The sequence below is a fragment of the Camellia sinensis genome, chromosome 5 (assembly GCF_055761805.1).
Source record: "Camellia sinensis isolate YWXY chromosome 5, ASM5576180v1, whole genome shotgun sequence".
NCBI classification, from domain to species: domain Eukaryota; kingdom Viridiplantae; phylum Streptophyta; class Magnoliopsida; order Ericales; family Theaceae; genus Camellia; species Camellia sinensis.
In genome coordinates this window covers 92,830,021-92,844,289 of record NC_138965.1, presented here as the reverse complement: position 1 = coordinate 92,844,289, position 14,269 = coordinate 92,830,021, and the positions used below count along the sequence as shown (strand labels likewise).

Below are 14,269 nucleotides of genomic sequence, written 5' to 3'. Positions count from 1 at the left end.
TGTTTTGTGGTATTCACACCACATCATTCATAACATAATCACAACGATTTGTGGTAGTAGCGAACCTGTTCAGGGACTAAAAGTGTGTCATGAGTTGACTCAATCAAGTCCAATGGCATGAAGCTTGCATGTGTGGTGACCTTTGTTGTGCTCATTTTATGCCTTTGGAAAACAACAATGGTAGGTATCATGGAAAATCTTTCATGAAAATAATCATGAAAGCTTTGTAATTCTTGAATTACACTTAGAATAAAACACCACAAACTAATCAAGGTAATCCAAGGATCATAACTCTTTCATAATCATTTTCATGACAAAATTTTCATAATCCCTAACTTTTCTCTTTGGAAAATGTCAGATGCAAGTGTGACATCGGATTCCAAGTCAAGTGGTTTGGCACCCAAACATAGCTTGGAGTTGAGCCCCAAGCAGTCCAACTCATGCATGTCAGGGAGCATGCTTAGCAGCATATCCAATGTTGTTTGTGCTTTTGCTCGCCCAAGATTGGGGATTTTCTTAGAATTAGGGGAATTTTCTTCATGGCAGTTAGTACGCTACTGTAAGGGGTCATTAGTGCTTTACATGAGGGTTTCAAATGGACATGCTTAGTGCCTTTAACATACAAGAGACTAGGCATTGGTCACCATGTGGGTTTGGGAGCCCCATGGGCAATGCCAGGAGAGCTTTAATGCAACGTTGAGCATCCAATCTCGTGGGATGTATAGGCTCGCATTTGCTATGCTACACATTACAACATCTTGTGGTGTTGTCCTAGATCAAATGGCATGGACTATCCAGGCACCACTATAAGTCTAGTGTGTCAACTCACAAACATAAGCTTGGGTTCAACCATGAACGCAGGGGTCATGTAGCCTAGCTAATGGTGTACTGGCAACGCCGCTACTTGTTGGAACATTTGAATGACATGAAACATTGTCATCATGTGTGAGGCACATTGTGCAAATATTGTGGGAAGACGAAATACTAATTGTGGGATATAGGCAAACGTCGTCATACTTGTGCAACACGCTAGTGCAATGCCTCGGGTATGCAATGACCTTTGTAGATTGATTAGCATGTCAATGCGTGCATGAGGATTAAGTCGTAGCCAAGCATGCGACCTTAGACATTAGTGGCTATTCAAGGCGGGCACAACAAGAGACCCTATTCATGAGAAGGAAAGTTTCAACTAGGCTCAGGGTTCTATGTTAGTGCATAGTTGGGCAACATCAGATTGAGAAATAGGACACCTTGACTGACACAAGTCTCTGATGGGCAAGTGCTTTGCTCATAGGCGAGTTTGATTCCGTGAAACGACACGAATCGCGTTTGGTGTACTTGTGGACGTCAAGTCTACTTGTGACATTTGGAAGGCGAGCTTCCTTTTATGAAAGTTGTTCTTGCTTGATAAAGGATTGGGCTTACATTTGACAAAATGGGCGAAAAATTCAGCACTCGATGGTCAAAAAGAGATAAGGCAGGCTTGAGCTTGGTGGAGTTGAAACTCCTCATGAGAAAAAAATTAATTTTGCTGCGTACTCAAAAGGATCGGCCCGTGACAAGGTGCCATGCACGCCCCCTAAATATTTTTTTAATTAAATTTATTCCTCTATATTTTATGATTTGTGAAATGTACATGATGATTGCCTCCAAGTTGTTAAAAATAATTTTACTAACTTTCAATTTCATTCATTTTTCACAATATATATAATAAGATAACTTTCTTGAGACAGAAATTATCAATCGAATTTCTCTTAGTCCGCACTTACCAGCTGATAAATTCATCTGGCACCAAGCAAAGAGTGGTTTTTACTCGGTTAAGACGGCCTATCAGTTGGCAATGGGTTTTATTCAACCATCCACTTTGGTGTCAAATCCTTCGACTGGTGCAACTTTTTAGAAGTGTGTGTGGGGGCTGTGCTTCCAAATTGTAAGAGGGGCTAATTTGAGCCCACTAAATTATTTAGGCCCAATAGCCCAAGATTAGTGGGCCCGAATTTATCGCAAGTCCAAGAATTGGTGGGCCTAGATTTATCGCCATCAAACGGATTGAATCGCTGTAAGCCTCGAAAGGGTTCGGGTCCACGAACCTAGAGACTTACTCGGGTCCGGACTCGAAAGGGTATTAAGCAAGCCTAGAGATCCGAGGCACTCGGACTCGAAAGGATTCGGACCCACGAATCTAGAGATCCGAAGTACTTGGCTTCGAACGGATTCAGACGCAGTCTAGAAGTCGCTCCGTTAATGAGTCCCAGAACACTTGCGGGCTCGGAGCTTTCCGGGATCTACGCACCAGAACCATGGGCGTAATGGAGTTCGAACAAAGGACCCAATCCCGAGGACAGTAAGTGGAGATAAATTCACTCTTCGGTTAAACTAGCCTATATCCAGGTCGAGGTGGCACGACCCCGGGGGGTCCATGAGACTCGGCAATATTTTGCGGCAGGACGTCCTCTGGGACTACCCCTGACCCTTTGGGATGATTGGGGATCATTGGTTAGGTGTGGCTAAGAAGAAGGGTTCGCCGAGGGAGTGATCTCCTCTTCGGGGTTTTCTCATCCTCGGAGAAGTCACCTCCTCGGAGAGGTCACCTCCTCGGACAAGGTGGTTAGAGAGAATATCTCCCATGTGCCTTGCACATGGGCTCCATCCTACATCATGAGGTGCCTATAAATAGCACCCACCCATAGCTTTACAAGGGATGGATTTTGGAGATTTTTTAACTCTTGGGAAAGAACTAATTTCCCTTCTCCATTATCAACCTTGAGAGTGAAAGTGGGAGATCAATGGGAGAGCCTTGCCATTATTCTATTCTCTAGCCATTTTGCCTTCTTCTTCACCCAATCTCTTATCTCCATCATCTCCTTTGTTGTCGTGTTCCTAAGTTGAGATTATTGAAGAATCTAAGCCTCTCATCATATTCTAGAGAATTCGAAATTGTTCTTCAAGGATCTTCGAAGATCTTCGAATTTTCCAACTCCTTTCTTGAACCCTCTCCTACACAAATAAAATCACACTTTGCATGGAGGGCAAGCATGGAAATTCTACTGGTTAAAGTCGCACTTGTGAAGCGAAGTTTGGTTGATAATCCTTTATGCGAAAGGTGTCATGAGTATGCTGAAACTGGGACTCACCGTCACAGAGATTGTTCTTTACAGAGGCTGTATGGGTGCTTATCTCTCTGAATTCTCTAGTGCCAGTGAACGGATGGCTGTTGCTACAGTTAACCATGCCCAAACATGGAAGCCACCGGAAAATGGATCTGTTAAAGTCAACTTTGATGGTGTTGTAGGGAAGGATGGTCGAGCTGCTGTGGGTATTGTTGTGCGAGATTTTAGGGGTTGCGTTTTGGCTTTCTGCACAGAGCAAGTTTTGTATTTCTCCGACGCCAATCATGTGGAGGCTTTGGGCGCTCTTCGTGCATCGATCAGAGAAAGAGATTTGGGCTTTGCTTCGGTAATGTTTGAGGGCAATTCTCTCTCAGTGGTCAATTCCATAAAGGCTGTCCATGGTGAATTTTTTAAATTTTAAAATTTGTATCAAATGTCTTATATAGGCTTGGTTTGGGAAGTAGGTTGGCTTTTTGGCTTTTTGGCTTTTTTGGCTATTTTAGCCTGGGCTAAAAAGCTTGGTTTGGGAAGAGCTTTTTGACTTTTTGGCTTTTTTGATTTTTTTTGTGAGAGAAGAATGTAATGATTATAGGTTAGATGTGATGTTTTGTTTGTTATGACTAAAATAGCCTATTTTATTTTTTGTGGCTAAAATAGCCAAAAAAATCTGAAAACTAACTTGCCAAACAGAGGCATAATGTAAGATTTTCGTTAGAGTCACATGATATGAGTTCATGTTTACGTGAGGCAATCGCTAAAAATTTTAGTAAAATTTGAGATATGTAATCATTAGTTTTTTCTAAGGAGCTATGATTGAATGCATCAGATTCAACCTTGAAAATGGGACCCCACCCATGTCAAGCACAGTGGTAATCAAGTGGCGCACTGCATAGCACGGATGCCACTTCATCAGTAAGGACTTCATGATTGGATGGAGGGAGTCCCTTTGGCGACTGCTGAAGCAAATTTTTTTTTTTAGTGCCTGTCATCCCCCCTGAAAAAAAAAAAAGAAGTTTTCAAAAATAAGTTTTTTTTTAGTCCCTTTTGGCTCGTTTGGTTTGATTTTCTGAAAAAATTTTGGGAAATTTTCTCTACAAATAAGTTTTCAAAAATAATCAAACCAAACAAATTTTCTCAAAAAAATTTCTCAAAACTTGTAAACCAAACAAGTTTTCCAAACAAATCTCTCTCTCACACATATCAAATCAATCACTTTTTCCAAAACTCTATCTCAAAATAATTTTTCAAAACATCTTTTAAAAAAAACCAAACCAAACATGTTTTCGTACTTTTTATCTCTAAAACACATCTCTCAAACACAAACCAAACATACCCATAATTTCCTACTATTGCACATTCTACTCAATAGCAACAATATAATCTAATTGATTTTATTTATAGATGTGCATGATATTTTTTTTTAAAATCATTTTTAGGCCAAGTTTGGGTATGTAAAAAAAGTCAAAAAATAAAAAAGTTACTCAAAAAGTTAAAAAGTTAACACTATTTACCAAAAATCAACAATTTCGGCTGCACAACTCTCAATCCTAATTTTCCTTTATAAACTAATTTTTACAATTTTTTATTATACATTTTTTTATGAAAAGTCAAAAAGTTAACCCAAACATCCATATTTTTTCCCTTAACTTTTTAGTCTAAAAATACAAAAAGTACACTTATTTAAGACACCACAAACAACCCCTTAATTTAAAATTGAAGAGGTATGTATATTTTTTACTTACTAGCTATCAACCAACAAAATGATTTTATCAATAGTTTAGAACAGTAGATAAAAGGATTTTAAAAAAAAAAAAGAAAGAAGTTAGATTTATTTTTTTTATCCTCATAAATTACTTTTTCATAACCCTTAAATATATATATATATATATATAAAATAATAATTTATCAAAACTAATTTTTATTACATACACCGTGGCCCTCCCTAAACATAATTTATAATTTTGTCCTTGTTTCAGGGTGCAAATTATAAATTCCTTGTTTGTAGCGAAAAGAATAATTACTGCCACAAACATTACTACAAAAACAGATAAAGATTACATTTTTTTTTATGTAATCTATGTTATACACTTTTTAAGTTTTATCAAAATGTGATCTTTGAGAGTGATTAAAAACACATGCTTTTAGTGTGATTAATAACATTTAGATCACATTTTTTAAGTGTGATTAAAAACTAATAAAACATGCGATAATAAACATTTAAATCGCATTTTTTAAATGTGATTAAAAACTAATAAAACCTGTGATAATAAACATTTAGATCACATCTTTTAAGTGTGATTAATACTTAATAAAACATGTGATTAATAATGAGATAAGATCACATGTTATATACATTTCTCATCACAGTTAATGCGTATAATAAAAAAAGAGGTCAACATATTTAAAGAATAATTAATATTATTTTTGTACACGTATTTCAAAAATGTAATACACACTATATACTATATTTTGAATCACAAACAAATATTGAATGGAATAATGTCATATATTTCATAAATGAAAGTTAAATATGTTCAAAAATATATACAAAGAAATTAAATAAAAAATTTTAAACTGTGCTTACATATATTAAAAAATAAAAAAACTTGAAAAATTAAGTTCTTAAATTCTTTGATCATATTTTGCATCTCTTCAAGAAATTTCTAACCTACAAAATGAAAACACAAGTTAATTTAAAAGCCGCTAAAAATATATGAATAAACTAACTATATAGAGCGATTGTTTTAGTCTTACAAAAGATAAAATCTGACTGTTCACACCCGTTCATACAACAAAATTGAATTTTTATGGCTTACAATGCATGTCGTAAAAACTCTTTCACAGCATACACACAAATGCCGTTATATGACATACCGTGAAAAGTTGAGCGTTTTTTATGGCATGCAAGTAAAATTATAAAAAGTAATAAATTAAACATCAATGACATACTTTGTATATCATATTTAATTTTTTATGACATTTTTATCATGTCATAAATTAAACATTAATGACATACTTTGTTTGAGATTTTGCATAAACCCGAGTGTTTCTAATCCTAGGCTACTGCAGAAATTAAGGGAAAAAAGGAATTCTAGACGTAATGTTTCAGAGGCTAAAAGAGAAAAAGGTTACACAAAAAATACGTCAGGAGTCTACAACATTAGATGTCGTAGACCCAAAACAAAGCTAGCTGGGCATTAAGAGATCTAAAACACAACCAAAATGACCGAGAGATGTTGACAGAGACCACAGTGCAGACATGTAGAGCACAAAATGCTAGAAAAGGCAGAGCAAAACTCGTGCGCACGCGCCCCTGCGCGCGCACACACACACACAAAAAGACCCAAAAACAAATAAATAAAGAATACAACAAGACTACTACTTTCAAACAGAAATGACAGAAGAATTTCCAAAAACAAGCCCAAGTGAACACATCAATTTTGAATTCTCTTTTAAGTTGTCTTTCCTCTATTAATTTTCTTTTAGTTTACTGGATGCTTCTTAATGAAATAATCTACATTGATAGTGCTTTTTACAAATAATCTTTACAAGCCAAACAATAGAAATGAAAAGGATAAGAGAATCCAACAAGTGTTTAATATCCAAAGGAGTAGTATATGTGACAAAACAAACATGCCTGCTAGTAGGGGAAAGGAAAACCCGGATGTTATTTGATACAATATTTCTGACAAGTCTAGTTTCTGCTCAAAACTCTGCTGCTTTGTGGCAAATCCAATAAGAAGAGGTTCGAGAAGCCCCAATAAGACAACTCTTTATCTCAACCTTCTTTTTTGGTTTCGGATTTATCGGTCGGGTTTGCAAGCGACAATTGATCATTCAATGCACCAACCAGCACTGTAAATAAGTTCATCTTGATGGCTCAGAAAAGTAGTGGTATAGTACAGAGCTGCAATTGTTGATATATAGATCAAACAAGAGTAAAGAAAATAACATGACGCTGAGGAACCTCAAATATGAAAGTAAACATTTTAAGTAACTAAAACAACGTATGATACCTGCATTGGGCATACTAATGGAAAGAATTGTCCTCACTTTTCCATCCCACCCAAGCACGTTGATTGCAGTGGCAGTTGAAAATAGAAGTACTGGTCCAACCTAGCGAAAGGATCTAAAGTAATCATAAGTTAAGGACCCAAACAATTTTAATAACTATTAATCATGTCATATAACAAAAAGTGCAACTATCAGAAAAGTAGCCAATATGCAATAAGTTTTCCATCTAAGGATATTAAAGGAAGTTCTTTATCAAATTTTGTAGAACTGTTAGCCAATATATCTAGATCTATTGAAACAATTAGAACCCTTTGAGTTGTTAATACTCCTGCGGCATAGCCTTCTAGAGTTTCTTGCCAGTGAACCTAGAAAAGAGAGTTAGAAGAAACAAGAAACAGTTTTCTAATTATTTGTACATTCAATTCCAAGGGAAAAATTAATAGAGAGAGAGAGAGAGAGAGAGAGAACAGCTGATCAGAGTAGATCCACATGGATGGTCAATTAGTTGAAGGCTCACTTTCTGGTCAGTGGTAACTAATTCATGGTATTTGGAAAGCTATATGACCAGCCATAGGAGCTATTTTATATTAATAGGAAACAAGTCATAAGAAAAAATTCTGAGTACCCCCCATGCTAAAGTTACTGATATTCTACAACACAATGGTGCAGTTAGCAGTGTTCAAATTGATATTGGTACAAGAATTAGATTTGGAATAACAAAGCCCAAAAGGCCAACTCTGATCTGAGCTACATGGAACATATTTGATCATCATTTTCCATTAGAGGGGAACATTATACTCAGCAAATCCACTCTACAAAATTTCTTTAAAACTAGAACAGGTAAAGGAGAAGGAAGAGGAATGGGAGCATCCTTTAAAGAACTTATGATTTAAGCAAAGAGCACAAATTATCTGACAGAAGATAGTGTCTACTAAAAGAAAGCAGACATGACAGAAATGTAAAAACAAAAGAGCAATTATGAAAGAAAAAGTGATCACATCTAAATAATCTCTGCAACTTTTTCCTAATTCTTATCCCTAGACAATGGTCACCCCCACAATTATGGAACCTTTCAAACATCATCCTATCCAACATGATAAAGATCATAAGCAACTTTACTTTTTCTTTTTTAAAAAAACTAATCACTACGCAGTTTCCCCTTTTCAAAAAACACTTTTCAGAAAATTCTACTTTCTTATTTTTCGTATTTTTTTGTTTTTACTGATTTTTTTTTTTAATATTTTAAGCAATTTTTTAAATCTTTAGACATACCTAACTTAGATGTATCTAAAAAATAAAAAATTTGTGAAGAAAACCTTTTAAAAATTCACTAAATACCCAAAATACAAAAAAATACGAAAATTCAGTACATTTTTTGTATTTTTATGTATTTATTAATTTTTTAAAATATTTTTTCACAATTTTTTTACTTTTTAGATACATCTAAGTAAGGTGCATCTAAAAAGTAAAAAAAAATATTTAAAATTTTAAAAATATTCACTAAAAACAAAAAAAATACGAAAACCAAAAAACTTAATTTTCAAAAAACTCAAACCAAACACACTGAATAGAATTTTTGGAAATATATTATTCCACAATAATCATTAAAAACTCTTAATGTCAAAGACATCATACTTATGTAGGAAGGTGTATGTGTAAGCATCCATGTTAGAAAACTGTTAGGCCCCGTTTGTTTTCAGAGATAGAATGAAGGGGATTCATAGTGAGGGGATTATTAGCGAGGAGATTGGAGATTATTAGCGAGGGGATTAATAGTGAGGGGATTGATAGTGAGGGGATTAATAATGAGGAATTGTTAAATTATTTTTATATAAAATAATAAAACAAATAAAAAAAATCAAAAATTACACATTAATATTTATAAAAAAATTCCCAATATATAAAAATAAAAAAAATAAAAAAAATTTCTAATCCCCTCACTATTTTTCTAATACCATCTCTATCTCCTCCTTACCAATCACCCTTCCAAGGGAACTACTAATACCAAGGGATTAATAGTCCCCTCCCCATCTCTCAAATAAACACCCCATTAGTAATACCAAGGGAGTAATCCCAATCCCCTCCCTATAACCCCAAACAAATGGGGCCTAGGATGTTTCTAGGCCATAGCTGACCGTATTTCCGCAAGAATGCAAACAATGATTTCGAAGTTTGAATGTGTGACACATCTTCAGCCTTACAGTGAAAGACAAGTAAATAATCTTTATAAGCAAACAATGATTTGGAAGTTCGAATTTTTGAAGAAACACTCATTGTCTTCAATATCACCTGAGAAGTACCTCTCAGATCAATATCACCTAAGAAGTAAGACTTTTTTTGTGGGTTTGATGATTATGACAATTGATCCAATTATATGAAAATGCCCTGCATCACTATACCACCAACTTGGAATTTTCTATTTCTTCCAAGTTTGAATAGAAAATCCATAACAGCAAAATGGGAAACACCAATTTATAAAATACTTATAAAAACCTCAATCACATCCAATGTTTATGGTTTTTAAAATTTTAAATTTGAACAAAATATAATTCTTAAAATTTAATGATTTGATTCATTCTTAATTTCATAAAAACATTATTTTTTAATTTACCATAAGTTTCAAGAAAAGATAATTTTTTAATTTATTTTTTTAACTACAAATTTGAATTCAAAGAAAAAAGTTGTGAAGGATTGCTCTTACAAATCAACATCAGAGTAAGGTCCAATGCAAATTCATTTGTAGTTCAATCAAAGATGATGTAAACTAGCTTCTTTTGCCTTACATGCAAAATCCTTTGAAACATTTGAAGTGACCAAGCTAAGAACTCAACCAAAAAAATAAAAAGAAAAAATGCCGAATGTTCAACTCCCACCAACACATTCTTTATAGTTGGATCCACTCCATTTATAATAATGTTAGAGATCAAGAAACTAATTGCCAACAAAAATAAAAAATAAAAAATACAAAGAAAAATTTATTTCAAGTGTGGACTTACAATACAAGTGTTAAATCTAAGCCATACAAATTTTTCTTTCTATTTTTCCAAAGTTGGTTTCTTGGCCTCTAGCATTTTTGCTTCAGTTATAATGGAAAAGGTTATGACATGTTCCTAGGCAATGTCTAACATCTTCAAAATTCGCATGATCCTGTAAATTCTTTTATTTAGACACATAATGTACTTATGTAATCATATTATTCTTAAAAAGTATAGGATATTATCTCAAGAATACAAAATAACTCCTCTCGAAATGGAGTAGTCCATTCTAACAAATCTTAATGACAAAATAAATTTATTTATTTATTTATTTATTTTTTATTTTTTTTAACGATAGTTTTGAAACACTTATAATGATAAAACATAGATCAAATCCCCAGTCACCAATTCTCTCGCCTTATCATGTTTAGAGAAACTCATGATGTAGTTAAAATAATTTGAGACATCAGGATAAAGGATAATTGGGATATAATCTGATAGAGCATTATGTGTGAACATAGCAAACCCACTTTGCAATATGCCGCTGTAATTTGCTAAAAATAGATGAATAATACGAGATGAATAAATAATAAAGTACTATGTTAAGTGGCGTTTGGCAAATGCTTTTTCAATGGCCAAACAGGGGCAGCTTAAACAGATCCATGTATGTGTGTCATCATTGCTACCATGATTCTCACAATAAAGCAGAGATGGTTGGTAGTTGATTCGAAGGAAGTTAAAGCTTCAAGTCAATTATTGGAATCTCTATATACAAGTCTTAAAGTCAAGCAACTTGCTAAGAGCATCTATGGTCTCTTCTGTTTAAAAAAAGAAAAAATCAAAGTTGAATAGGTAACAACTGTAGGACAGATATGTCTATATAAATAAATAGAAACGATGAGCTGCTAAGATTACCAGTGGAGGTGAAGTCTGATGATGATCTAGCAGCAGCTGCTGCTGAAGCTGCTGATGGAAGGCCAGTCTACTGCAGAGATAGGTTTTATTGTACATTAGCAGGAGGCCAATTCTGAAAATGAAGAGTTATGAAACACTTTTCCTAGTTTGAAGAATTATATACGAATAAATTGATCGTTTCTTCTCTTCTTCTTCTTCTTCTTTTTTTTTTGGTTTTAGCTTCATCTTTTGTGTTGCAAGAGTAAACTGTGTTGCCTAACAGAATTTACATTAATTTAGAATAGGTTAGATGTGAAAATTAGCATCTTCAACAGCCAGAAGCATTCTGATTAGGTTAGTGTGTGCTTTCTAGCTACTCTCTATTGTGATTCAATGTAATTGAGGGATTCGATGCTTCCCCAACCAAAAACCTGAGTGATCTAATGTAATTGTTGAGTATAATTGTTAGATACTTCATGTTTTAAGATTATTTTATTTATTGATTTTAAGATTATTTTATTTATTTATTTCTATTTTTTACACCTCAAAGGCTTAAATTATCCATAAAGATACATGCCTACTTTAGGGAAGAGATAAAGAATCTCTGTTAGATTCCATGTCCTAAGATGAATGTAGAAGTTTAGATTTGACTTTCATAATATGTAAAACAATTAGAAAGAAATGACATGATTAACTTGAAAATGCAAAAATGTAAAGTTGCTTTTCCATGTCACTTTTTTATTGTTCAACTTCAACACATTCTTACATTTGTTCTTGGATTGTATTAAAAAATGCTCCTTTCCACTTGATTGAAGGTGGTTTTATTTTGGAAAAACAAATGCTAGATGATAGAAGATTCCCAAAAATGCATCTCAGACTTACAACAAAAGGTCCCCATGAAGGTAATGTGAGATTTTTTTTTTCCCCCCCTGACAGAATATTAAAAGCAGTAATCAATTGAAAACATTTACACCATTGCAATAAACCATTAGCCCAAATACCCTTTTTTTTTTTTTCTTTTTTCTTTTTTCTTTTTGATAAATAACCATTAACTCAAATACAATACTTCCCCACCCCCATTAACCCCAAATCTAGCCACCAAATGGGCCTTACTCCAGCCCTCCTAACAAAGTAGATCCTGCAATCCTTCAACAAACTCCAAGGTTGAATCATATCATCAAGAATAATAGCCACAGTCTGGTCCATTTCGCTATTGACATTAAACATATCCACCACACCCTGCAAATCACCTTCTACAATAATAGAAGGAAACCTCAACTCCCCAGCCATCCTTATCTTCTCCTTACTAGCCAGCACTTATATTGAATAAAACTTAAAACAAATGAAGTATAATGTATATTAATTAATTTAAAATGTTTATGATTTAAATGTAAAAAATACTGCCACAAATGGTTCTCCAAAGATAGAAATATACATGATAGATGATAATGTATGAATATTTTATTTTATTTATTTATCTATCTCTCTCTTCTTCTTTTCTCAATGTTTCTTAAAATGAGCACGAACAAAAATGATTCTCTAAAAATTGAAAATGCACATGAATAAATTAATGTTCATGGAGGTAATTTTTTTCCTCACCTAAATGCACCGCATAAAATGGAGAGAAAAATTAGGGCAAAGATGAACTGTCCATCTTCCGATTTTGTTTCTAACGCATTAATGTGCCTCGCCGCCTGATCTTTCTCATTGCAATCAGCCTATTCGAGATCGTCGTTCTGATGAGTCCAGCGGTAGTCCTTTGTAGACAAAGGTTCTGAAACAGTTCTGAAACAGTTGAGGGGAGTGTAGGGTCTGGATTCGAACATATGGCTTGTGGAGGGATTGGAGAAGATCGAAGGTAGGTTTAGGGTTTTGGAATTGATGACAAGAGTGGAGAAGACGAAGTAGACGACCGATGAAGATCGCTGAAGAGAATAGGAGAAGAGAGAGAGGGCGGTAAGGGAGGAGGCGGTCGTGGCGGCGACAGTGGTGGTTGCCGGTGGCGCCACCAGAGGCGACTACATTGAAAAAAAAAAAAAAAAAAAAAAAAAAAAAAGAGAGAGGAGTGAGAGGGAGTGTAAGGGTAGGGTCTACCCTCTGTATAATATATATACACACACCAGAGATAACCCGTGCACTGATAACAATTTTTTTTGATATCACGTGTTACGAAATTTAGTGATAATAAATCAATTTAAAATAATAATTACTTTGTTTGTTTTATTCTTTAAAAAATATTTTTTAAAAATTTTAATTTCTTATTTTTTGTATTTTTTTATTTTTATTGAATTTTTAAAATATTTTAAGAAATTTTTTTTCTTTTTAGACATACCTACAACTAAAAAATAAAAAAATTGTAAAAAAAATCTTTTAAAAATTCACAAACTACCAAAAATACAAAAAAATACAAGAATTTAGTACATTTTTTTATTTTTATGTATTTATTAATTTTTTTAAAATATTTTTTCACAAATTTTTTACTTTTTAGATATATTTAAGTAAGGTGTATCTAAAAAAGTAAAAAAAAAAAGGTTTAAAATTTAAAAAATATTCATTAAAAATAAAAAAACACAAAAATTAAAAAAGTCAATTTTCAAAAAACTTAATTCAGAAAACTCAAACCAAACACTGAATATTACTCCAATTTAAAACTTCACCTATAAGAAACTGAAATTGTTTCTACACATTAAATTAGCGAAAGCATTTATAAATTTCAAATAACAAATTTTAAAATTAAAGTCCAAAAAATGAATTATATATTTCAATGTAACATAAGCAAAGAATCTAGAAATATTTGCTAAACTTAAAGTCCAAATAGCAAATTTTAGATTTTTATCCACGTCAAAATAACACATATATACACTATAGCAAGTTAGAATGGGATAACCTTCAATAAGAAAACATTATTGAATTAGTATCATAACTGGTAACGTTTTTGCTTTTTCAAATTTCAGTGCCTTCAAATAAAGGTCAATAAATATTTTGGTACAAAACTTGGTACAAAACAATCATCCTAGCTAACCCAAAAAAATAAAAAATAAATAAAAATAAAAATAATCATTTTGTTTAGAATGAGAGAGCCAACCAACGACACACATGTAGAAGCAACGTAACCCAACGTTTCTAATATGGATCAGTCACCTGTAATAAAATCACTCGTTTAAATCCGCTTTAAAAAATCAATAGCTATGAAAAATTACATCAAAATACATATGAGAAATCGAAAGAAATTGTAATGAAGAATAATTGCATAAAAAGAAACTGTAACATGAAAAA

General features: G+C 33.2%; 1 long non-coding RNA gene across 9 annotated transcripts; it reads right to left on the bottom strand.

The window, feature by feature from the left end:
• Nucleotides 1-6,548: 6,548 nt before the first annotated feature.
• On the bottom strand, nucleotides 6,549-13,154 carry LOC114306645 (uncharacterized). 9 transcript variants are annotated; one of them, XR_014329780.1, is made up of 4 exons: nucleotides 12,593-13,154; nucleotides 11,015-11,081; nucleotides 7,127-7,239; nucleotides 6,549-7,017 (listed from the first exon to the last, which is right to left on the bottom strand). It is a non-coding gene; the product is annotated as an uncharacterized LOC114306645 (long non-coding RNA). The 9 variants fall into 9 exon arrangements; XR_003644774.2 differs by having other exon boundaries at nucleotides 6,549-6,965; nucleotides 11,015-11,084; nucleotides 12,593-13,148; XR_014329776.1 differs by having other exon boundaries at nucleotides 11,015-11,084; nucleotides 12,593-13,109.
• Nucleotides 13,155-14,269: the final 1,115 nt, after the last annotated feature.